Source organism: Equus asinus, chromosome 3 (genome assembly GCF_041296235.1).
Source record: "Equus asinus isolate D_3611 breed Donkey chromosome 3, EquAss-T2T_v2, whole genome shotgun sequence".
Taxonomy (NCBI): domain Eukaryota; kingdom Metazoa; phylum Chordata; class Mammalia; order Perissodactyla; family Equidae; genus Equus; species Equus asinus.
In genome coordinates, this window is record NC_091792.1 from 81,185,102 (window position 1) to 81,211,164 (window position 26,063).

Consider the following 26,063-nt stretch of genomic DNA (forward strand, 5'->3'; position numbering starts at 1 on the left):
GAAAAGAAAGGAGATAGATGCACGCTAAGTCACACTAAAGACAAGCAATCTCTGATAAATGCTAATCTGGAGAAACAGCGGAAGGGGCGGGACAGCTGAGAAGGGCATCTGAGAAGCCTCGGGAGGGGCCGGACTGTGAGGTGGCAGGAAGTCAGCAGCAAGAGACATGAGAGAAGGGCATCCAGAGTAGACGGGTCAGCGCCAGCCAAGACACGTGGGTCCTGGGAGAGGCGGGAGGTCAGCACAGGGCGCTGAGAAGCTGGCGCGTAAGGTGGGTGGCTGTGGAGTTGTCAACAGAGTTGAAGAGACGACCCAGGAACAGACTGGAGGAACTTGTGATGTTCACTAAGGAAGCTGGGCTTTTCCCAAAGCCCAGACAGGACAGGCTAAGTTATAAAAACAGGTGTTCTTTCTAACCATTCAACTGCTTTTTGAAAGTGAGAAAGATCTAAACAAAAGCAGTATCGACAACCACACAATCCCTTCTTCACTGACACCACAGAACTTTTTGGACAAAACTTATTCCTGTTGTGTGATTCAATGGACTCGAAGTCAGGAGAACCAAGTTCTGGCTGTGATTACTTATTTGCCACGTGACCTTCGGCTGACAACCCAGGGGCTCCTCTGGGCCAGTCTCCTTGGAGGTAGGTAACGCCAGCAGCGGGGTCTGCAGCAGCGTCCTGCTGAATCTCACCCACCCTTGGAAGGGCCTCTGGGAGGCTGGGAAGCGCAGAGCCCTCGCCCCGACCCCTTACGGAAAGGTAAAGCTTTACTCTGTAGATTGAGCTTCTGCAGCAACTTTCGCCTGAAGAAAATGTTCTATGGTTTAAAAACCACTTGAGAATCCTCTGACCACTCCACCTCTGAGGTTCTTCGGCTTTTGCGTGCTGTCAACCCTTGGCATCCCTTTGTCTGTATAATTTAAGGGTGTGTGTCCCATTGATATCCAAGCGTGCCCCATATGGATGTCCACAGGCTTTCATGAATATGTTTGATAAGGCCTGACATGGGTTCTGAAAAAGCTCTGTTTCTTTGTCGAACAGATTTTATGATACATTTTCTCATGTTTGTTCAGGAGCATATAGGCAGGCAAGTAAACACTCTATAAAGGCAGAGCACAATTAGTGGCATAAAATAACAGAAACCAAGTAGAACTGCATGGAAGATGAGTTTCTGGCTTAGTCGTTGTCCCAGCAGTTCTCAGTATCCTGGAAAATGTAAAAAAAATATCCAGGCCACTGGATGCCAACTTTGCCAAATCCTCTGTCTTGGCCCATTGATCCTCAGCATCTCAAGGGGCAGGGTTCAAGCATGTCGCCTAGTCAGCGAAATGGCCAGCGTACAAGGAATGAGCCGTAAACATTATCTGACAAGCATGAATTGTTCTCCTTGACTCTGAGCATTTAGGGACTTGGCCAAGGTCTAAAGGGGGAGCAGTCGGGTTCTCAGAATATCAAACTGAGGCTGGATTGACTGAGGGGTAGAGGTGCATCTCCTCTCCCAGCAGCTAAGACAGCCCACCTGAGCTCGCTTTTCTTTAGAGGTGCTGATTGCTCCATATATTCGCATGTCTCCTCTTCCCAGTGCAAAATCTACCCAGGCTGGGTCCCACTTGCTTAGAACTCTTCTCTGCTGGCTTCCAGACAGGAAATACAGCCAGCACATCCGTGTTCACGTTTTAAGGTGCTGGTTGAAATTTGTAACGTATCCGGGAGGGAAGTGAGCTGGCTAAGACAGCATCACATGAGAGCTTCTGCCAACTGGCTCTGCCCACCCTGGAGACACCAGAGTCTCACCCATAATAGCCAACAGGGAGCTAGGAAAATCAGAGGTTCTCCTTATCTTGGACTTAGTGAGTAAGAAAATCAAAATGGATTGGTCTAAAAAGATTGAACGGGGACCAGCCCGGTGGCCTAGTGGTTAAGTTCACATGCTCCACTGCTGTGGCCTGGAGTTTGCAGTTTCGGATCCCAGGTGTGGCCCTAGCATGGCTCATCAAGCCATGCTGAGGCGGCATGCCACATGAAAAATAGAGGAAGATTGGCACAGATGTTGGCTCAGCAACAATCTTCCTCACACACACACAAAAATAATAAGATTAAACCGAAACTAGAATTAGATATATATTTATTTTACTATCCAGTTAACTTAGGCATAAATGCATTCAAAAACTTATAAAGGATGTACAGTGGGGGTTCTGACGCAAATATCTAGTTCCTCATCACCACAAGTTGGTGAAAATCCTGTGTTAGATATGGCTGAGAGAATGGTTTCTGTTCTAATTTGGTCTGAATTCTTCTTCACTTTGTATTGTCACATCCTGCTAATCTGTGCAGCGTCCTCTGTTCCAGTTCCACACCACTGTGCTATGGAATGGAGCGCATTCTTATGACCCTATTACCAGGCACACTCTGGATTTGCTCAGAGTTCGGATTTTAATAGCAATATCTTAAGCAGTCTTATTGTTAGGAGGCTTTGTTGACTTTTAACACACAGGTCATGTTGTTACCTAATTTTCCCAGGAACGATGTGAGTAAATTTGTTTATGGCGTGTGTGCACACATCTGCAATGCTTATCTCCCATTGCACGTCCTTGTTTCCTCTGTGTTCTTCCTGATTAACATTACTGCCACCCTGAGGCAGTGGTGGGAATTATAGTCTACTTATTCCAATAAAAATAGAAACTTTCAGCAGCAAGGCATACTTCTGAAAAAGTGGACTCTCCTCTGGAGCAGAAATGCTGAAATCACAAAAGTTCTATTGTGATGGATCAAATCTCTCTGTCTAGAAGCTTCCATTTAACACAAACAACCCCTGAGCTCCTGACTCCATATACAATTGCCTCCCTAATGCTCTAGATGGGTATTTAAAAGGAACTCAAAATCATATTTCAAACAAAAACTCTTGAATTCCATCTCATTTCTCAAGATAGCTTCCTTCCTCACTCCTTCACCTCAGTAAAATGATACAAACATTCAAAGAGTGACTAAAGTAAAAAATGTAGGGGTCCTCCTAGTTTCCTTCCTTTTCCATTTTCCACATCCAATCCATCAATAAGAGTTGTAGGCTCACCCTCCAAAGTATTTCCCACCCTACTCCCTTCTCTGAAAATGTCCATTCTAGAACCATCCTAGTTCCAGTGACCACCACCTCTGGCCAGCACTGTGCTATGGCCTCGTGCCTGGTCTCTCAACTCCTACAACCATCCCAACTGCAGAGCACCTTACAAAGCAGAGTGACGCTCATGAAACACAGATCACCTGACTCCCATGTGCAAAACTCCCCCTCCCGCACTTAGAATGAACTCAGACTCTTACCATTACATACATAGCATGGCCTCGCCCCTCTCTCTGTCCCTTGCTCAACTCTTTCCCAAGCTCCAGTCACAAGGGACAAGCTCTTCCCCGTTCCCTAGCCTTAGAACTGTTGACAGGAGGTGCCTTCTCATTCAAGTCTCACTTCAACTGTCACCTCCTCCTTTGCCATATTATCTACAGCAGCCTCACTCCTCCCTGACCTGGTCAGACTGTATTACATTACCCGAGCTATTTTCTTCACTGCTTTTATCATTGTCTGATATATAATATTTATTTGTTGGTTTACAGCCTGTCATCCACTTCTAGAATAAAAGCTCTCTGAAGACAGAAATCATCTCCCTCCTGCATCACTCCATCTCCCGGCACATGGCAGTGTGAGGCATAGAGCAGACACTTAATGAATATTTGATGATATTAGGTGGCTATTGGATTGGGACACTGGCTCTGCCACTTAATATCTGTGTTATCTTTGTAAAGTTACTTAATCTACATTTCCCTCAGTTTCCTCATCTATAAAATGAGGACACAATAGTATCTGTCTTGTTAGGTTATTGTGAGGACTAGTTAAAATAAAATATATAAAGCACTTAGAAAAGCACAAATCAGGTGTTTATTACTATTATTGAAAAAGTAACTGATCCACATCATGTAAGCTCTATCATCAAGTAATTGCTATCAGAAAACATGTGAAATTTAAAAGGGATCCTCTGAAGATCATGCTTTAACCAACAATGAAATTCTAAAGGAGAATTTCTGAATTCACGGCGAATGGCAGGTGAGATAAATGTAATCAGGGAGTTTTGTGGGTCCCATCAAACTCTTCTTCAGGGCTTGTTCCTTTTTCTAAGCTTAGGTCTGAAACTCTACAAGACAGAGCCCAATACTTGCTGGCAAGAAAAAATGGAATTCAAGTCCAGAAGTATACACTTACTAACTACGCACCCTTGGTCATTTAATCACTCAGCCTCCCTTCTTTCATCTATCGAATAGTAGTACAAGAACATCTACCTCATAGAGCTGGAGGAGAGTCTCGACAACCCACGGGAAAATACGCTGCCTCTGTGAAGACCAGCAGGGATCTGGGGTTGGCTGTGGCGTCTCTTCTCTCCCACTCAATTGAGTCCCTCCTCAGCTAGGTGCTAGGAAAGTACTAGATGCTAAAGACGCCCAGGGACACTGAGAATAAAACAGAGCCCTGCTCTCAAGGAGCCCAGAGCATGGAGGAAAGATGATCCTGTAAACAAAGTGAGCTGTGTAATGACTGCAGCAAGAGGAGCAAGTGAGAGCAGCAAAGGTTGCTGGGCGGGGGCAATTATTAACTCCATCTGGAGCGGGTGGGAGGTCTGCTGGGGAGGGCTTCCTGACCTCCTCATCTGTCCTGACCCAGAGACTCGTCTTGTGGTCATAAGCACTTCCAGGAGATCAGGAGAGCTCTGAAACTAATCTGGAGTTCTGGCTCAGTCTGAGGTACACCTAAGCTGGCCTTGACACACTCAAACGTCAAGGAAACTCAAACCCCGTGTGTCATATTCCAACTTGTAAGCTGACCCTCAGGCCACCTGTGCTTTTTGGAAATCCTCTAAACTGGAGATCAAGCACCAGAATAAACCACGAGGTTTTCTTGGAATGCCCTTTAGCCCTGCAATCACCTCTTATCCGCGCGCAGAGATTTTATACTTCATTCAAGGCCTAGACCAAATTTCCTTTCCTTCCAGGATCCTTCCAGTCCCGTCTCTTCACCTCCCTCGGCTAATCATACCTTGCCCCTGGTGTATGTTTTTAAGTCACAAAATCCAGCATATTTTTCTTATACTAATTATTTATGCTATCATATGTTTCTTACATTTGACAATATAAGCCACTGTAGTAGAAATATGTCCTTTTTCGGTTTGTTTTTATTCTGCTTTGTTTTTAATGTTTTGCCTAGAGTAGATGCTTTATCCGCAATCCCAGACTCACATTATGCAAATAAGGTGCTAAAAAAGGAACAAATGCGTTATTTAAATTGGAATAGGCCCAGTATTTAGGAGAAAGAAAGAACGTGGGCAGAACACTGGCACATCTCTACGGTGTGATCGAACAACTGAGGGAAAGATTTCCCGTCAATTCTGCAACCATAATCTGCGTACAATTCTTTCTACAGGGTGCTCACCTGACTAGAGACTCATTCTCCTCAAAGAAGCAGCTATTACTTGGTAAGATATCAGTTATTCATAGATGTTATAAAGTTATTTTCAAAGACAAGCCATAAGCTAAGGAGAACACATGTTAAATAGGAAATCGATGAAACGTTTGCCCTTTATTAACTGACTAACCTTGGAAACTCTCCCTCAACTCTTCTGCCCTCAGAATCCTTACAGAATGGGGATAGTGAAACTTTCCATCAGAGGCCTGAGGTGAGGACACAGATAGGGCTTATGTGGAAGTGCCTACAGTGGCAGGACCTCAAATTTGAGCCTCTATATCCCTCCCCTCCACATCTAGCTGGTTTATCTTTCATGAATTCACTTCCTAATAAATATTCATGACATACTGCTCTATGCTAAATGCTATGGGCACAGGAGTGAATAAGAAAGAATGCTTTCTATCTTCACAGAGGGCAAGATGAATATTGAGCAAATAATAGCAAAATTAAATAATCACTGTGTGACATGTGCAAAGAAAGAAGAAATATAGGACACCCGAAGAGTGAATGACAGGGAGGGCCTGCTCTCGTTTTTCGGGGATTGGTTAGAAAGGACTTTAGGAATGGGAATGCATGTGTGTGGGAAGAAGAAATTTCAGAGCATGAGGCTTTTTGGGTGATCGTTGTCCAGCCAAAGAATTGCTTAAGATCAATAGAGTGGGGGGGGGGTGCCGACATGTCCAGAGGTAGAGACAGCATGCACATGAGAGCAGACAAGGAAAGTCTCTAAATTACAAGTACAAGATGAGGTATGGCTGCCAGGCATTGTTGCAGCATGTCTCCAATTAGCCCTGCCAGATATCTGTGAAGTGTTAATCAGTACTATTTTTCCCTAAAAACTTCCTCATCACCCTTCCTCTGCTGCTTACCTCTCTCACCCTCACCAGATCCCTCTGGAGCCTGCGTACCTTGCTTTACGGGAAGGATGTATCAGAACAAAAAAAGCAAAGAACAGGGGCTGGCCACTGGCATAGTGGTTAAATTTTCATGCTCCACTTCAGCAGCCGGAGGTTCACAGATGAAGATCCCGGGTGTGGACCTACACACCACTCATTAGGCTATTCTGTGGCAGCATTCCACATACAAAAAATAGAGGAAGACTGCCACAGATGTTAGCTCAGGGCTGGTCTTCCACACCAAAAAAAAATAAAATAAAATAACAGGAAAAATCTCCATATATATTGTTCCCAAAGGCAAAGTCTTTAGGTGCAGAAAGGACTGTTGACATAGACAAATGTTTGAGAGCAAGAGATCTGAGGAATGCCGGGTTTCCCAATCCAGAAAGACTGAGGAAGGTAAAGTTCCTCACAACGCCTTTGCCTCTGCCTCAAAGGGAGAAAATATGCCCCTGGCTGGGAGCAGAGAAAGAGAGCTGGTGACTCAATGATGCGGGTGTAAACATTAGTGAGTCCAGAGAGGGCACTTGCTCTGTTTCTGAAATGTGACTAAATCCAACAGAGGTATGAAAACTGCAAAAGCAGAAGAGCCAATGCTGTCCTGGCAGAGCCTCATGGAAGCGGCCAGAGCCGGGGGAGGTCCTGACTGAACGGCTGGTCTAGACCCGTGGTGAACCTCGCACGCCCTGTGTCAAGTGACCTAATTATCTTGTGCCATAGACTCTCCCTGGAAGTCGTCAACAGAGCTGCTGGAGCCCATGGGACGAGGCCTAGGCACAAAGGACATCAAGACAGAAACACACGGGCAAACGACCAAGTCCCAACAGGATAACGGATACCTCAAAACTTCCTATTTGAGAGATTTGTACAGTTGACCTTGAGCAACCATTAGGACATTGAAGACCCCGAATAGACTAAGATACACAATCTTTATGGAATGCAATCCAGAGATAAAAATTGGTTGTCATTAAAAATGGAAAGTTATACATTTGTAGACCTTAATTTGTGAACTGAGAGTCACACCTGCCATACCTGTTTCACTCTGAGTTCTTAGATGCCAGAATTGCTTTTCCATCCTCCGAGCTATTCCCGATTCCAATTTAAATTCCTGCACTTGTGTTTAGCTCCAGTATCACTGCAAAGATTTTTTTTAAGAGAAATCAAGTCGTTACAAATTTTGCTCTTGTTACTGTGAACCTATGTGTCCTGCTGTGAAGCAGCTTCCATTTGATAGGCTGCAAAGAAGATTAAAAGACCAGCAATTATGATCCTCCTCAGATGCAGGAACTGAGCTCTGGCCCCAGCGACTGGAAATCTGTACGTCCTGGTGCTGGCGGAGCCTTTAGCAGTTCTGCCTGAGCCGCTCTTTGAAGTGTGTCCAAACGGGACTTGGAATCGCAAACACTAGCCGCTCCACTCTCCTCAGCTACAGGACTGAGAAACGGGCTTCTGTTTGATGGCGTCTCATCTAAGGTGGCTTTTAGCTTTTAAACAAAAGAGATTACTCATGCATCAAAGCTAGTTGCTCCTTAGCAAAGGGTAACACAAATTCTTGGGGGAAGAGAGAAAGGATGAAAATTCAGCCTTTCCAGGTCCCTTCTGGAGTTCCTTTTCTAAGTCACTTTCACCAATTAGCTCCTAAAAATCCTTGCTGACGGCAGTCTATAGATGAAAATCCAAACCAAATGAGCCTCAGCTGGGGAGCAAAGGCTTCCACGGGGAAGCAGCGAACAGATTAGGAGCTGGCTCAATAAAACTCTAAGTGTGGGAATTTAGCTAAAGGACATCAGGGAGATTTGGACTCCAGGGACTAAAGTCTGAGTCACTCCAGCTATTTCCGGTCTCTATCCCTTTATTTACGTACTTATTTATTTATTTTAAGTACCACATGGCCTGATCCTGGAGCCTGGCTTCATCTTTCTGCACGCTGCACTGAGTCACGGTGGCCTTGAAGACTGAACACAGGTTTAAGAGCTCAGGCTCATTCCAGGGTCTGTTTCTACCCACCTCCCGCCATCTGGATGGGTACACCACTGTTTTGTCCTTACAAAAGGAGAGGGGGAACAGGCAGAACATGGAAGGAGAATGCAAGTAAATACAACAATGAACTTTATAACAAAGGAAAAGTGATTTCAGAGTGTGTCCTAGGCAAGGGTTTACATTGTTTTGGAAGAACAGATTTTTAATAGACAGAGTGTTGCACTCTGCATGCTTTGCAAAATGACTGGTTAACTCCACGATGAGCAGCTTTTCGGCTAGCAGAGGAGTATCACGTTCTTCCTGTGAATTTGGCAGTGTTTAATATTCATAGAAATGATACTGTGCTCAGAGCATCTTTGAGCAGACCAGAAGACCTTCCCTAAGCAGCAAAGGGACCAGAAGGGAACTATAGTGCCTGCATAATATTAGAAGGGAGGGTTAGAAAAACAAAGCGAACACAGTGCTCATGGCCTCCCTGCATTAGTCTGCGAGGGCTGCCCAACACAGTTGTACAGACCGAGGGGCTCAAGGAGCAGAAATGCATTTTCTCACCATGTGGAGACCAGAAGTCCAAGATCAAGGTGTAGGCAGGCCTGGTTTCTCCTGAGGCCTCTCTCCCTGACTTGCAGACAACGACTCCTTCTCCTGTGTCCTCACTCGGCCTTTCCTCTGTGCACACACCCCTGGTGTCTCCTTTAGTGTCCTCATCTCCTCTTCCTATAAGGACACCAACCAGATTGGATTAGGTCCCTCTAATGACCCAATTTTAACGTAATCACCTCTTTAAAGGCCCTATCTCCACATTCTGAGGCAACGGGGGAGTTTTACGGGGCGCATTCAGCTCATAATACTTACGCTAATATTTAGTCTTGCTGAACATTATAACAGGAATCTGTGTTTTTGAGTCTTGAGAGAAAGCGGGCCACACAGGTAACAATATTGAGATAATGAGTAATTACAATTGTTATCGGTGTTATTAAATCAAGATATTTTCCCTGAATATTGTAGACTATATTCTTGTTCACCACTGGCTCCCCTCCCCGACAGAAAAGAGATCTGTGGTGAAACTCCATGGGCTCTGTGGCTCTCAGCCGGAGGCTCTGTCTCCCTCTGAGGAGAACTCTCTGGGGCCTCTTCTTAGAAGGACACTAATCCTTTCAGATCAAGCCCTGCCCTGTGACCTCATGTAACTTCAATCACTTCCTCAGAGGCCCTCTCTCCAAACACAGCCACACTGGGGCTTAAGGCTTCAACATAGGAATTTTAGGAGGACACAAACACTTGCTACTTAATAGAAACCTGCTAAGCAGGAGAGATTTTCTTTTCCCTCAGAGGCAGAAGAAAAGACAGAGAAGTGGATTACAGACAACACCTGGGCCAGGATTGGAATTCCCGCACAAGCCAGCACAGTGCCTAGCACGTAGGAGGAGCTCTGTGAATCTTATTGAATGAAAGAACAAATGAGTTATTCTTCTTACTTTTAGGTTGGAAGTCTGAAAGTGTCAAATAGATGCTTCAAGGGCAGTTTTACGGGTACTGTCATCCCTCAGGTAAAGATAATTAAACTGAATCTCTTTGAAATAGGCTCCCTGAGAGTTTGTAAAGGAGGTCACCTATGACCACATAAGTGTGCTATGAAAATATGTAATGTGCACACTAGACATTACTCTGGAATACATGGGGCAGCAGTGAAGGAGCAGTGTGAGTGGATGAAGAAGGCTACGGAGAGAAGAGAGGCAAGCAAAACAGGAAAAACAAGATGACACTAAAATCTGTATAAGATTTCATATATGCATTTACATAAAATGACATATTAAAAACTTTTGTGTTTTTTAAATGACAAAGACCACCATCCAGAAGGAGTATACGAATGGTCTTTTCCATATATGTTATCAACAGATATGATGTCACTGTGATGGAGAAGATCAAATCTTCAAATTGCAGATAGTTGGGAGCTGGCCCCGTGGCCTAGTGGTAAAGTTCGGTGCGCTCTCCTTCAGTGGCCCAGGTTTGGTTCCCAGGCATGGACCTACACCACTCATCAGCCACCATGCTGTAGTGGCGACCCACATACAAAACAGAGGAAGACTGGCACGGATGTTCGCTCAGGAAGAAAAACAAACTGCAGCTAGTAAGCCTGACCTCAAGAGAGAATTAATAGAAGATTGTTTGTGAGCTTATATAAAGGGCTCACCAAGAGCCAATATGACTTTATCTAATGAAACTGTGCCAAACTGGCCTCATTTTCTCTTTGGGTCAAAATATTAGACTGGAAAATCAGCAGAACCCTGTAGACATGGTACATTTGGATTTCAGCAAAGCATTTGAAAGATTATTCAGTAAAAGTTTTGTGAGCAAGATTAAGAAATAGCCGGCTTAAACCTATATATCCTGAGTATTAAATAGATCCTGTATCATGGAAATACAGATTTGGAATAGTTTGGCACAGGTTCTGTCATGGTCCCATCCAGGACAGCATTTAATAATACCTTAACAATCTTTTTTCTAATTGTCAGATTTCCAGAAAATGAAAAGTTGTGAGGCTTTACTAAAATGCTGGATTGAGATGGTGACAGGTCAGAATAATAGATCTAAACTGAAAAGATAAATTTAATAGAACAAACTTAAAAAGTCATACACATAGGTTAAAAAATAGAATTGAGCAGATTTTAGTTAAGCGTGGTTTGTGTGAAAAAATAAACAAAAGTAATGTGGTTTTGGCTGACAGCAGGCTCAGTCTGAGTCATGTGTCATTTATCTCTGGGAAGTTAATGATCTCTTCAACTCCACTGCTGAACACGTAGGTTTGGACAAAGGGAGATGACAGCCCACGACAGGAATGGGATGCTGGTCTGAGCGTATCTGGAATATTGTGTTTAATTTTGAGCACTATATGTTTGAAAAGAATTCCAACAAACTAAAACATATGCAAAGGAGAAAGTCAAAGCAGTAGAAATTCTGGAAGTCACATCATATGCAGAATTGTGAAGAAACTAGGTTTTCAGTGCTTCCTGGTAACTTAAATCTGTCAACAAAGTTCTGCCATCTTAGGCTTGTCCATGGCGCTCATCCTGGACCATTTGCTCTGCTTTCCCTCCTCTGCTTCCCAATTTTCCCAGCTTCCGACCTCATGGTAGGTCTTCTCCCTGGTAAAGGAAATTATTTATTTATTCATTTATTTAGCATTTATTGATCATCTACTATATACCAGGCAACTTTTCTAAGCATTTTAAGCATCAGTGAATATAACAGACAAAAATCCATGCCATTGTGGGGCTAAAATTCTGGAAAGTGACCAACAATAAACAATAAATACTATAAATGGGTAAATTATACGGTATGTTTATATGAAAAAAAAGGCATGAATAGAACAGTGTAAAGGGACTTACGGTGCTGAGAACAGGAGGAAGTGGCTGCAATTTTATGTGGTGTTGTCAGGGTAGGCCTCACTGGGAAGATGACATTTGAATAAATCTTGAAGGAGTGAAAGAGTTAACCACATGACTACATGGGAGGAAAGTGTTTCAGTGCAAAAGCCCTAAGGACTGAGTGCCTGGAAGGGACTAGAGAAGCAGGGAAGCAGAACATGAGCTCTGAGAGGTAACAGTGCCAGGTAAGGACTCCAGCTTTTACCCTAACTAAGGTGGGAACCCACTGGAGGGTGTTGAGCAGAGGGGAAACATGATCTGACTTACATTTCTAAAAGATTGCTCTAGTTGCTGTGTGAAGCATAGATTCTAGAGGAGCGAGATGGGAGCTGAGGTCCCAGTTAGAAGGCTATTGCAGTAATCCGGGTGAGCAATGATCCGGCTCCCACCAGCATAGTGTAGGCAGCACAGGTGGTGAGAAGGGAGAGCCAAGAAGACTTCTTGAATGTTTAGATGTGAGATAGGAACAAAAGAGAGGAGTTGAGACTGATTAAGGTTTTCAGCATGAGCAGCTTGAAGGATGAAGCCGACCTGGGGGAGGATGCAGGTAGGACAGCTTTGGGGAGGAAGATCAAAAGTTCAGTTTGGGATACATAACATTGAAGATGTCTATTAGACCTTTAATGGAGATTTCAAGCAGAGTTTAATATGGGAGATCTGGACTACAGGTATAAATTTGGAAATCTTTGGAATGCAGGGCATTTTAAACCATGAGACTGAATTATAGCATGAAAAGAGTGAGTGTATACAGAGAAGAGAAGAACCCTGGGGGACTCTGACTGTAGGCGGTCAAAGAAAAGAGAAAGAAACCACAAAGCAGAAAAGAAGAGTCTAGTATGTTAGGACAATCACTAGGAGAGTGCAGTGCCTTAGACGCCAAGTGAAGAAGGTATTTCAGAGAGAAGGATGTGATCAACTGTGTCAATTGCTGATAGGTTAAGCAAGATGAGAACTGAGAACTGACCGTTGGCTTTAGCACCCTGGAGATTGCTAGTGAGCTTGACGAGAGCAGTTTCAGTAATGTGGTCAGGGACAAAGTCAAATTGCAGTGGGGTGGAAAAAGAATAGGAAGAAAAAAATTTTAAATTTTTGCTACAAAGGGACAGTAGCTAAAGGAGGAAACGGAGCCAAGGGAAGATTTTTTTAAGATGGGGGAAAGGACAGAATGTGTGATTGCTGCTAGGAATGAGTAGAGAGTAAAAACGTAATAGGAGAGAGAATAAAAATTGCTGAGTGATGTCCTCTCGTAGAGAGTTGATAGGATTCAGTGAAAAAGTGCAGAGATTGGCTGTAATTGAGGGCACAGAAGTTCATCTATGGAAGCAGGTGGGGAGGCAGACAGACTATGATGCTACAGATGCTGCTCATGGTTAGATCGGTGGGAGTCCAAGAAAGTTCTCTTCTGATTACTTCAGTTTTCCTCAGACAGCTCTGCTTTACTCCTAGACCATGATATGAATACGAATTCTACCAACTCAAATGTTGTTAGCATCGTAGGAAAACCCTCACTTATCCAGCCAGCCTGAAGACCTAATACCTCCATGCAGACCCTTTGGTGCAACTGCCTTGCCTGGTCCATCCCAGCCACCACAAGAGAGACCAAGAACATATGGACAGCTGAGAAAAGAGAGACACATAGGAAAAGTCACTAGCTGTCTTTTAGGATTTGCCGCATTGGTATTTTGCTCAATTTTAATGCAACAGAGTGAATGTGGAAAATCCAAGCTGTGAAGTTAACAGTACATTTTTCCAAGACTAACTCCTCTTTCTTTCTGTGAGAATTTAGGGAAGTACGTTACCCTGTCTAATCCCATTTCTTCATCTGCAGATAACAGAAGTATACACTTCCCTCTGGCCCCGCTGGCCTCCACAGTGTGGAGATTTGAGCCCCTTTTCTAGCCCATTAGATGTCCAAAGACTAGTATTGGGGCCTGGGCATTGCAAGGATGCTCATGGGGGAAATTCACAAGGTCTCGAAACACAGGTAAAGAGCAGATCTCCTCCCACAGTGAGGGAGCCAGACAAAGGGAGTCTCCCAGGGCTCCCAAGTGCAGGCCCCGATCCTGGCATTTGTTAGATGCCCTCACCATATCCCTTTCCACAGTCCTTGGCTCCAGCTATTTTCCAACCCAAGACCAATTCTTCAATGGTTGCAAGAGCGGCACATCTTTCTGATGTCTGAACCCTAGCCCTTTCATTTTTCTCTTCCTTGTCTCCCCGCCCTCATTTTCCCCAGTTTCATTCTAAGCATAAGAGTGGTACACCACTCCTCCATCCCTCCCAGAGGGACTTGACATATCATCCATACTATGCTGCCTGTGTAGAGAAGCTGTGACGGTCACTAAGAAAATCACAAGATTAGAGACTCCATCCTCCTCACCAGGACCTACCCTGCTGCCTCTCCTCATGTCTTAATTGAGTCTTGTGAATTACTCAGTTTCTTCAGAAGGGTTTAGTAATGTGAATTATGATGGAAGAGTTTGAATCTAGAAAACTGCTTAAAGCTAAATCATCTGATTACCCCTAATCATTAATTAAAACGCAGCGATATTAATAATGGGCCATGGCTTTATCCCTGCTCAACGCACATCAAAATGGCATTCACTTATTATTCTTCACACAAACAGAGTGGAGAGGCAAAGTTGCTGATCACCAAAGTGGTATAATTAACAGGAGGTCTAAAGGCTTCTCAAAAATATGTCCTCCACCTTCCTGAACATTTATTCTGTTAATGACAGTTATTTGGGTTAAGGCTTTACATCTCCAGAAAGCCTGCATTAACAGGAAAACGCATGACCCCGGACAAAAGCCCATGAAGATGGCCATCCCCAGTAATATATTCTAGTGATTAGCTGATCAAATTAGCAGTCTGCCACAAATGCTACTATGTATGTGACAATGTGTACAAAACTTTCAAAGAGATGAAAAGAAAAGGTCAAGAACATGAAGCAACATGTGGATTGCTGCAGGCACACAAAGACATTGGGCTCCTGATAAAGGAAGTGAGGTCGAATCTTGAGGACCTGGAAACATGAGGCTCCATAACTTGACTCCGCCATTCCAATCTACTGTGCAGTCAGAGGATGCTTTACTCACGACGACAAGACGGCTTAGGCATAGAACATAAAACGTTCAAGGAAATGGCCTTCTCTGGTGTAAACTGCAAGATTTCCAAGGACTAGCCTTATTTAATAATTTGATAAATGCCTAAACTCTCCAAATCTGAGAAAGGTCCTAAGCTCTTTACTTACAGTAAATACAAACGGACAGACTGGTTAGGCTGAGAAACGAAGGGAAATTATTATTCCGGTGCAATCACTCAGGTCAGGCTGCTTTCAGAAGAGAGGCAGGCCTATCTTCACAGAGACGAGTGGTATTTAACACTGGGATGTGTGGTGCTGTCTCTCCCTGGGCTACTTGATGCATCCCTGTGTCTTCTCTCAAGCACTCTGTCTGTAACTCCCGTGGCCACCAGCAGGTTGATGGTGGACCATTGGGTGTGCATTTCTCTGCCACGATGTCCCAGGATCCTAATATACTGAAGTGTGAAGCCCGAGGATGAGACATAGGTGCTGTTCTGGCTTATCTTAGGGAACGTAGCAGACCACCAATCTATTTTATCCATTGAGCTGCCTTGGCAAAACTTCAGAACTAAGGGGTGTGTTACCTGTGACCCCCAGAGCAGGTGGAGAAGGGCAGGGACAAGAAGTTCAGGCCTTCAGTTATGGTTGTGAACACCCGCTAGCTCGGTTTCCCTGAGGTGTGGAAACTGGGAAGGAAGATTAATAGATCGTGATCTAATCAAGAACATTTTTACTTAAAAATATAACCAATAAATAAAGAATGTAGTAAACTCATTTCTAGCTTGTAGGCATATAAAAATATAATAAATAAAATTTAAAACTATAAACTTTCAAGTATAAGCTAAGAATTTTTTCAAGTAAGTGCTATTGCTATTCTGGTTTTCATTTTTACACTGAGGAAAACTTCAAACTTACACTTTCATTTCGAGTGTTTATGAATTCCTGACCTTATAACTGTGTGCTACTATTTTTTTTTTAACCAAAGCTTAACTGCTGCAGAATAATGGCGAAGGTATTTAAGCACCTACTTGCTGTTAACCAAAGAGTAGGCGCCAGTCTGCCTCCTTATCCTCTTCATTACCTCTGCACGATCCAAACAGAGCTTCTGACCAGCCAGCCGCAGCAGCATTTCCCACTTACATGCCTGACATTCCTCCCATCAGGTTCCTTCTTTGCCCAAACTCCAATTTTCTTTTCCTTAAGCTTCTCTTTCAGCTCCAGCCACTATCCCTGGGTAATGTTGCCCAAATTGCACCCTTATCCAGATGATGCCCAAAAATGTAAATCACACCAGGATTCCCACTGTCCAGATGCTTATAGCCAACTGCCTCCGAACACCTCACACTGGACAGCCCATCTTTGTCCCAAGCTCAGTAAGTACTGGAAGGAAATTATCATATCTATTCCAAAACGTGTTCTTGTGTGATGCCATTTTTCAAGATAATAACTCTCAAAATCTCGATATCATCTTGAAATCATCTTTTCATTGTCCATACCAAGTAAATTTTCACGGCAAATAATTTTTTCTTTCGCAATCACTCCTGCATAAGCCTCTAACTTTACACTTCTACTGCCCTTGCCCATGTTCAGGCTCTCGCTCCTCTCAAGGGAACCACTGTTATCATAGCTAACTGAGCTCCTGCTGCCTTCAACTGTCCTTTTCTGAATAATCACTCCCTCTGCTTTCAGAATTAATTTCCTTTCTTGTCCTTACTGAATTTCCTACTTAAAGTCCACCCTTTGCTATCTGGCTCCAGTCTTTCCTTCCAGGTTTTCCTTCCACTATAATCCCACCTCATCCTCACCTGTTGAAATAATAACCACATCTGTCTTAGCCAGCATGGACTAAGTTATGCTGCAGTAACAAAAATTGCAAAGTCTCATCAGCTCTCAACAAAGGTTTATTTCTTGTTTATGATACCAGTTCTTTGAAGTAGACTGCATCTCTGCTCCATGTTGTCTTCATCTGACGTCCCACGTGAAGGAGCCCCTGCTTGAAACTTCATGGTCTTGTGACAAAGAGAAAAAAATGATGGCAAAACTACACAATGTCTCTGTAAGCTTCTATCCATATTTCATTGGTCAAAGTAAATCAAATGGCCGTGCCTGGTATTAGCAGGGTAGGAGGTATAATTCTCTCACATGGAAGATCCAATGGGAAGTGTCAGCAAATATTTTGAACAAATAATACAATCTACCACACTGTCACTGAAAGTACAGCATAAATCCCATCATGTTTTCAGTGCCTCGCTTCTTCTTCTGGACCACTGGATATCAACTGCACCAATATGGACACTTTGGGCTAGATAAATCTTTGTTGTGGGGTTTGTCTGTGCATTGTAGAATGGTTAGCAGCACCCCTGGCCTCAGTCCACCGGATGTCAACAGCTCCACACATACCCATTGAGCCAATCAAAAATGGCTCCAGACCTTGGGAAATGTCCCCTAGAGGGGTAAAATCACTCCCAGTCAACAACCACTGCTCCTTACACAACAGGAACTATGTTTTAGTCACTACTGCATCCTCATGGCACCAACTATTATAAATGGTATATGTTTAATAATTGTTATAAAATAGAATGGAAATTACAGAACAAAATTTTCTTGATTAAAAAATTAAGGGTGGAGCCGGCCCCCTGGCCAAGTGGTTAAGTTCGCACGCTCTGCTTCAGTGGCCCAGGGTTTCACAGGTTCAGATCCTGGGCATGGACATGGCACTACTCATCAAGCCATGAGGAGGCGGCGTCCCACATAGCAGAGCCAGAAGGACCTACAGCTAGAATATACAACTATGACCTGGGGGGCTTTGGGGAGAAGAAGAAGAAAAGAAAAAAAAAGAAGATTGGCAACAGATGCTAGCTCAGGTGCCAATCTTTAAAAAAAAAAATCAGAGGCCAGCCTGATGGCGCAGCAGTTGGGTTCACACGTTCTGCTTCGGTGGCCTGGGGTTCACTGGTTCAGATCCCGAGTGCAGACATGGCACTGCTTGGCAAGCCATGCTGTGGTAGGTGTCCCACATATAAAGTAGAGGGAGATGGCCACGGATGTTAGCTCAGGGCCAGTCTTCCTCAGCAAAAAGAGGAGGATTGGCAGCAGTTAGCTCAGGGCTAACCTTCCTCAAAAAAAAAAAAAAAAAATCAGGGGCAATATTCATCTTCCGTGTTTCTTCGGAGAAAACATAAACTTTAGAGACAGAAAGACCAAAATTTAAATCCTGGCTTTGCCTCTCCACAAGACTCTGGGAAAGCTGCTTATATTCATTTTCTTCATCTTCAAAATGGATACAACAGCATTTCCCCTGCAATTTTGTGGTAATGAACCAATGCAAAATGCTTGGTATATGGTACATGCTCAATAAATGGTGGCTATCATCACCAGCAGCAGCAGCAGCATAACTTCCTCCATCACACCCATAAAATATGAGATGTTTAAAAGACTATTTGTCCTTTTGCATAGAAATGCCAAATGTTACTCCTAGAAAGAGAACAGCCTGGTCCCGCAAAATAGCGCCTACACTTGTTTCTCCATAAATGACTTAAGAAACTTGAGACTGGTGCTGGTGGATTTGCCATGAAACACACAAGCTTGGATTTGAGTAACAAGTTTTTGTGGCACTTTCCTGGATGTCAGCAGAATCTCACAAATCAGGCAAGAAAAGTCCAAAACATATGCCCTTAGCAACTCGCAAAAAACTAATAAAAGGAACCATTAGTAGAGCCAAAATCAAGGAGGCAGGCGAGAGTCATGTGGGGCTGCAACCCCCGTAAATTCACTTGGAAATGCATTTCGTTTTAGTAAGAGCCTGAGTACACAAAAGCACCTCAAATCATGAAAAAAGAACCTTCATATAGCTACACACGGTACCGTCAGGAACATCAAAGTGACAAATCTCTGCTGGATTTTTCAATCCAGCCCTTTGGAACGGGATGTGTTGAGGACCCTGGTTTGGCAGACGGGTAGCGGAACTCAACATGGCAGCACTGGCCTTTGGTAAGAAGGCAGCCCGTTGAGACGTTATCAAGAGTTGGGGCACTTTATATCCAGGTGCAAAATACCTCTTTTGTTTTCTGGTTGAGAAATTCATGGCATGGTAATCATGACAAGTTGAAAATACAGGAAAAAAGAACAAAAGTCTCAGTTTATGAAACATAGACTTGGACGTTCTATTTTCAAATTAGCATGATTTGCTGTCCAGCAAAGCCAACGGTGAGGGGCTTGCGGTTTGAACGTCTGATTTGTTTTCTTTCAACTACTCTATGAGACTTCCAATCTGGTAGGACGATTTAGACCCAAAGGCCCTGGAGACTAAAGGGCTCGAGTTCCCAGCATTAGGAGCAAACACTGCAACAGCAGCAACAGAAAAGAGCTCGTGTTCCACTGGAGCTAAGCTTTCGATCCAAAGACCCTCGTGATTAAGCCTGTTTCTTCAGCGAAGCTGGGGTCAGCCAGCTCAAAAGACTAAGATTGTGTGACCCCGCACGTCAGCACTGAGAGCTCGGAGGCCGCTGGGAGCGGATCTCTCCCTCCGCAGAGCAGCGCGGCGCCACCGCATCCTCCCTCGGTCCCTGCCTGCCGGCTGGCCGGGACACACACCACTCCCTCCGCGCAAGCGGTGTTGTAGTAACCAACGACTTTGCAGCAACAACGGCCTGGACTCGGAAATATATTTGCTTCACTTGCAGCACTCCTATCCTGCTGGCTTAATGAGCCCCAAAGAGCAGCCTCCATATAGCTTACTGAATTCTAACCGGATCATTAAACCAGATAGCAAAAATCTTTATTTTTGTGGCTATGAAACACAGGCTGATACATGCAACTAAAATTCCACAAGCAAAGCATTCCCAAACACTTTTCAAAATAAATAAAAGTTTAGCTCCAAACAGAAATTAATACTTGCTTTGGTCAAGGTCCTGGGACCGTCATATGATATTTTTTAAGGACTGTATGAGAATAAATACAGAGACGCTCGTTCATGCATGCCTTCAGTCGGCAAATATTTATTCAGCACCCCGTTCGTGCCAGCCACTGTTCTGGACACCCAGTAGTTATAAGGTTCCAAGGTCGACTTGAAGTCGTGATTAAAATATTTGACATAAACAAATGATAACAACAAATATATACATCTATAATTTAGGCTAAAAAATAGAAACTTGTCAGCCTTTAATTTTCATGTTCATTTACCTTGATCTGACCAGTCCATCACTGTCACCAGCCAGACACATGCACTGCCTCCTGCGCTTTTTCTTTTATGTACTTATGACTCTTTCAACTGTGGACACATTTGCAAAGTGGAATAAGAATTATTTTTCAGGAAGTAGTTTGGACATACAAAGAAAAAGCAAAGGCTATCAATATGGCTGTTTCTTCAGTGCATGTTTTAGCTGAAGGTAAAAATCATTGGCAGGAATTCATTGCATTGTTATTCTGGAAGATTTTTAGGGAGAATGGGATGATTTTCAGTTGTCAAAAAATTTAGGGTGACATTGAGGCAAAGAGACAGCAAAACTATTTTAAAGGGGGAAAAACTGGTTTATTCTTTTTTTTCTCTTTTCTTCCATGCACCCCAAAAACTACATAACTTTCTTATTCAGTTTTTTCATTTCTTTTGTACAAATGTTTATGATTGCTCAGACTACCCTATATGTTTTAATTTTCCCCTATTTTCTTTATTAGTTGCCAAATCCGCGTCACTTGTTCTCTTAGGCAAGAGGACTGGCAATATTTTAGATCAGAAAGCACGTCAGGATTAGATATTACCTTTTCTTCTTTTTTTTCTTCATTCTTAATTGATTTCTTCAGGGAATCAATGGATCCTACTGATATTCCCAAAGCGAAAGTTTGGCGTCAGTGCTGACCCAAAATATCCCAGAACAGTGCTAGGTTGTTCTGCACAATGGCAAACGCCAGACAGAAAGTGAAACGTTCAAACATCTGGAAAGTTCCCAGATAATTTTTTGATCTGAACAAATTGTATGAATTACTAGAAATGAAGTCTTCTCTTTTCACCTGGATGTGTGTTTTTAGAATAGCTATTGGGCTAGGAGCAAAATCTTGCTGACCCTATAGCTACTCCTTCAGTTTAGCTTTCTCCAGAAGGAAGACATAGGTTAGTGAAGGTTGGCTGGGGCAATAACATTACAGCATTGACTGTTTTGAGGTCTTTCCTTGCAGCAGTCCAGAACGAGAACGGGATTCGCAGAGAAAGACGATAAACGCCCCTCCTTGAACCGTTCTACCATATATCCTCTTGCCTACTTATCATTAGCATTTTTAGAGTAACACACACATCACAAACACACACACTTTTGAGAGATGTGCTTCAGTTAACGTCAAGAATAGAATATTACTTTATTACACTTAGTAATAATTTCCACTATAGAATTTACCAAAGTATCTTTTAAACTGTATGTCAGCCTAAATGGGACAAATTTTGCTTGAGAATATAAAGTGACTATACTTATGGCTTAATTTTATTGACATGAACACTCACCTTAATGATGAGAATCCACACCAGAAGCTCTCCAAGGAAGCCCCGGTATCCACCTCTCAAAGTCTGAGGGGCAGAGAGAACACAAGACAGGCCTGAGGCCGGCGGTGCTGAGATCTGAGGCCTGAGTCACAGATCTGCATGCTGTTGGGAGTCAACGTAAGTGATCGAGGAAGCCAGGTGCAGTCCCAGGGAAAGAGACCGACCGAAAGAAACAAGACTAAGGGAAGCAGATTGTAAATCAGGACCAGAATTTAGGCCCTGAAGGGAAACGTGATGAGAATGAGAAACCCAGGCAAAGGCAAGTGAGGCAGATGCCCGCGAACACTGAATGAGGAGGCTGCACCGCGATGCCCATGTCATTCAAACCAGACACCGGAAACGGATGTTTCCTACTGTTTCCAGACCCCACTCACTGATGAGAACGCAACGCCTCAGGCTCGCCCCCCAGGTCCTCAGTAGTTCAAAAAGAAGGGAGGGCTCTGTCTGTGGTGGCAGACTTTCACTGCAGCTCCACAGCCTCTTATCCAAAATTTTTGTGCTAAATCTGGTTTGCAATTCAGAATTTTCAGATATTAAAAGACGTGCAACAACTCGTATCGGTTTCCAAAGGAATTATGCTGAGCGAATAAAGCCAATCACAAAAGGTTATGAATGTATGATTTCAATTATCTAGCATTGTTGAAATGACAAAATTCTAGAGATGGAGAACAGATTGGTGGTTGCCAGCGGGTAGGGAGAGGAGTAGTGAGGGAGGTGACTGTGGCTACAACAGGGTAGCACACCGGATCCTTGTGAGGAACTGATGGCATCTGCCTGTGCTGGTGGTCACATGAATCTACAGGTGACAAAATTGCAAGGAACTAAATGTGCACAGACACACACACAAAAAGTGAGTGTATGTAAAACTGGTGAAATCCAAATGAAGTCAATGGATTGCATCAATGTCAATTTCCTGGTTGTGATATTGTACTATAATTATGCAAAATGTCATGATTGGGGGCAATTTGGTGAAAGGTACACTACATCTATTACCTCTTACAACTATTTGTGAATCTACAAGTCTCAAAATGGAATTTTTTAAAAAAGGAAACAGCTAAAAAGGCAATAACCTGCATATTTGGTATATTATGTAACCCTCCAAGGAGTGTCAAACACATCAATATTTCCCTTCAAAGCGTGTGCCTCTTCACACCTAGTGAAAAGCAGATTATAAATAGCCTTCCTTCAGCTTCAGTCAGGTTTTGCAGTCACATGAGTTCAGGGTTAGTTAGGAATTGCTGCCAATTCAGCCATGAAAACACTTCAGTTTTTCAGAGCTTTTTGAATTTGCAGCTGCAGATAAAGAATTGTAAATCCCACTACTACTCTGGCCACACAGAGGAAGGCATTGAGGGGTACCACTGGCTGATCTGTTTCCTATCTCCTTTTAAATTGTCATTTAAAGAATAAGGCAAGAACTTCCTTTAAAATAAATCTCTCAAAAAAACTCCAGTAAAGCCAGGTCGCATTTTATATAAAATAGTTTATTTGTTAGACTTTGAAAGAATTTGGCCACTAACAATTCAAGTAACTAAACTAACAGTCTTCTTAAGTTAGGTGCAGGGTGGCACGATACATTAGCTCACTTAAGAGTGAAGGTTTAGGAATCAGACTGCCTATTCCCAAACCCCAGCGCTCCCTCTTTCTTGCTGTGTGAGCTCGACAATACTTAACTTGCTTCGCTTTGGCTTTATCATCTTTAAAATGGGAATAAAAATATTCACATGTAGGATTGTTTAGAGGATTAAAAACATGTCAAGTGCTTTGCAAAAGGCCTAGCACAAAACAAGCTCTCAATAAATATTAGTTATATGGACAGAGGCCCTCTTCCTCTCACAAAGCTCATAATCTACTGGAGAGAGAAATAGGCAACATGCGACGTCGTGATGCAGAACCATAAGAGAACGGGCTGTGACCTCTGGGAGCAAACGAGAGGAGTAATTCCACATGAGGACCCCAAAAATGCCTCGGAGAAGAGGCGGCAACTGATTCTTCCGCTCAGGATGTGCTGTGTCCACACATGTAATTCTATATGAATAATATTTATTTAATGTTTATATAGTATAATGTAATGCTTAATTATAAACATATGGTCAATTCAATAAAAACAGTTAGAACCTCTGGTTTAAGGACTGAAATCTAATGTGCCTTCCACATTTTTCTTCCCTCTCATAGGTCTTAGTCCTTCCTGCCCACTCCTTCTTCTCTCTCTTCTCTGCCTTTTCCCCTCCCCACCCGCCCTCCTCCTCCATAGGACCCTTTCCAACTCAGATTCCTCGGAATGGCTCTAGGATTTTATTCAAGACGTTTCCCACTAAGACAGCCATGACAAGCTGTTGCAGTAGATAGCTGTAATTGCTTGTCTGGGTTCCACGTTTCTGCCCTGGAAGAGAGAAAGGAGATAGAACGGGATTAAAGTGAAATATCTTCAACAGGTCACGTGTTATGGAGTTCCCTCCTACCACTGAGCCAATCAAATGTGGCTTTTCTCATCACTTGAGAATTGTAGGGTGTGGTAGGCTAAAAACACGCCACCCCTCCCCAAAGATATCCATGTACTAGCTAACCCTTCCACCTCTGGAGCCTGTACGTATTACCTTATATAGTTTGTAAAAGTGTGTAGGGGGTGTCCTTGCAGATGTGATTAAGGTATGGATTTTGAGGTGAGGAGATTATCCTGGATTATTTGGGTGGACCCTAAATACAATCACACGTATCCCTATAAGAGGGAGGCAGGGGCAGACTTCATACCCACAGAGGAGGCAGCAGTGTGACCAAAGAGGCAGAGTTGGGAGTGATGCAGCCACAAGCCAAGGACTGCTGGCAACCACGGGAAGTCACCCTGAACCTCTAAAGGGAGCACAGCCCTACTGACACCTTGATTTCAGCCCAGAGAAACTGATTTCACACTTCTGGCATCCAGAATTGTGAGAGAATAAATTTCTGTGTTTTTCTAGCCACCAGGCTTGTGGTAATTTGTTATAGCAGGCACAGGAAACTAATACAGAGGGTTTGCAAGTGACCTTTGCCGTGTCCTATAACACGTTTTACATCTCCAGGCTCCCACGTTTGGAGGATGTTAATACTCATAAAAATGGATATTAAGCAAAAACATTTCTGCTTAATCTTCCGAATCACCTGTCCTCACCTACTTGGCACTGTGCATTCACGTCGTCCAGCCTCCTCTGTCGCTCTTCCTTTTCCTATTTGCAGCAGCCAGCTCTACAATGCACGTTCCCTCTAACTGTGGCTGGGACTCCTCCTGGCTGTCTTGGCTTTGGCCTTCGGACCCTAGTCAGCCCAGCCCCTCGTGCCCAACGTGTCTGGAGTTCCCTCAGCCTCTGAGCGGGACCAGGCTTCTTTTGGATGCTTCTGAATGATTTCACATCACCTGGTTCTTCTGCTCCTGCTGAAAATCAAAAACATGATTAGATGTCAGCATCTCTATATCTTAACTTATGGATCATTTTCAGTTATTCTGAAAATTTTCTGGGCCTAAGAATCTCCAAAGAAAATCCTGGCTGCTGTATTTCCAAATCAATGAAGGCCTATGGTGGGTTGAAGTTTACTGTGCGTCACATTTCTCTAACCTTCCAACTTGAACCAAAATGAATGAAAAACTGCAATCTGTTTGTAATCTGGTAGAGCACCCATGGTGAGCCACCCAGAGGAAGACTCAGTGAACCAGCTGTAACCATTATGTGGAATTAGCTGGTGCTTTAAGGACTGGGTCAGCTCAGAGCAGATACTTCATAACTTGATGAACGAATCAATGAGTAACTAAATTTTAACAAATAATTTACCTTACTTGACTAAGTGTTTAAAATCCAGACCATTTTTACTATAATTTACCTAGAAAAATGACCCTTGTAACTCCTGCAAAGAGAAGGACTGTTTAAGTTTTCTGATGCAATGATGAATATTAAGAATGAAAAAAGACCCTTTAGTTCCCACTAAAATTCTAAAGGCAGGTCTTAAAACAGGGAAAACCATACTGCGTGTGAGCAAAGGCAAGACTGCTTTAAAAGGTTCAAGTCATCTAATTTCATCACTATCCTTCCCTTTACCCCACCACACACATGCACAGAGCAGCAAATACGTATCATTTGCCTTTTAACAGTCTGAGTCTTAGTAATGGACACACGGAAGAAATGACCTCACAGTCTTACCTATATTCAGTTAATTAAGAGTAACTATTCTGCTGGCTTGGAATTTTGCAGAACAAACAACCAGCCGTTTGACTGCATTTTTTTCATTAGCAAACAGTGAATCTGAAATTGTAGAAACACATCTTGAGGCCACATTCACTGAGGTAATTCACCTCAGGCAAGATGGCTATTCAGAGGTGAAAACAGTAATAAACCAGGCTGAGGGTCTGGATTTAACTTCTTAGCAAATTTTTAATTGGAATTTAATAATTCCATAAAGATGAAAAATTTTCTAAATATTAAAATTGGGAAAATAAATAGGAGAAATTGAATAGGCAAGAAGAAACTTCCTTGCGTAAGGAAAGATGCTCCACATTCCTCTGTAAATCAAGATTGGAAAGCTTGGCATATTACCTACAGCCATAAACGCCAGCTAATGGCTTCTGAGGCTGTATTTCCCTCAGTAGCAAGGTCCTCTCAGTAAATACCAAATGTCC

The 26,063-nt window shown here is 43.2% G+C and overlaps 2 long non-coding RNA genes across 5 annotated transcripts in view; one reads left to right on the forward strand and one right to left on the reverse strand.

The window, feature by feature from the left end:
* Nucleotides 1-26,063, reverse strand: part of LOC106834437 (uncharacterized) — a 90,067-nt gene that overhangs the window by 9,929 nt on the left and 54,075 nt on the right. For 2 of the 4 annotated variants that reach the window (XR_011502095.1, XR_006524627.2), the window contains 5 exons: nucleotides 24,567-24,827; nucleotides 21,380-23,801; nucleotides 16,811-16,898; nucleotides 15,474-15,575; nucleotides 7,431-11,524 (listed from right to left, as the gene is read on the reverse strand). This is a non-coding gene — a long non-coding RNA (uncharacterized lncRNA). Of the gene's footprint in view, nucleotides 1-7,430; nucleotides 11,525-15,473; nucleotides 15,576-16,694; nucleotides 16,899-21,379; nucleotides 23,802-24,566; nucleotides 24,828-26,063 lie in introns of all 4 variants that reach the window. The other 2 variants (XR_006524628.2, XR_011502094.1) reach the window with 2 other exon arrangements.
* LOC139044827 (uncharacterized) lies at nucleotides 19-7,419 on the forward strand. Its single transcript, XR_011502096.1, has 3 exons — nucleotides 19-644; nucleotides 5,461-5,512; nucleotides 6,390-7,419. It is a non-coding gene; the product is annotated as an uncharacterized lncRNA (long non-coding RNA).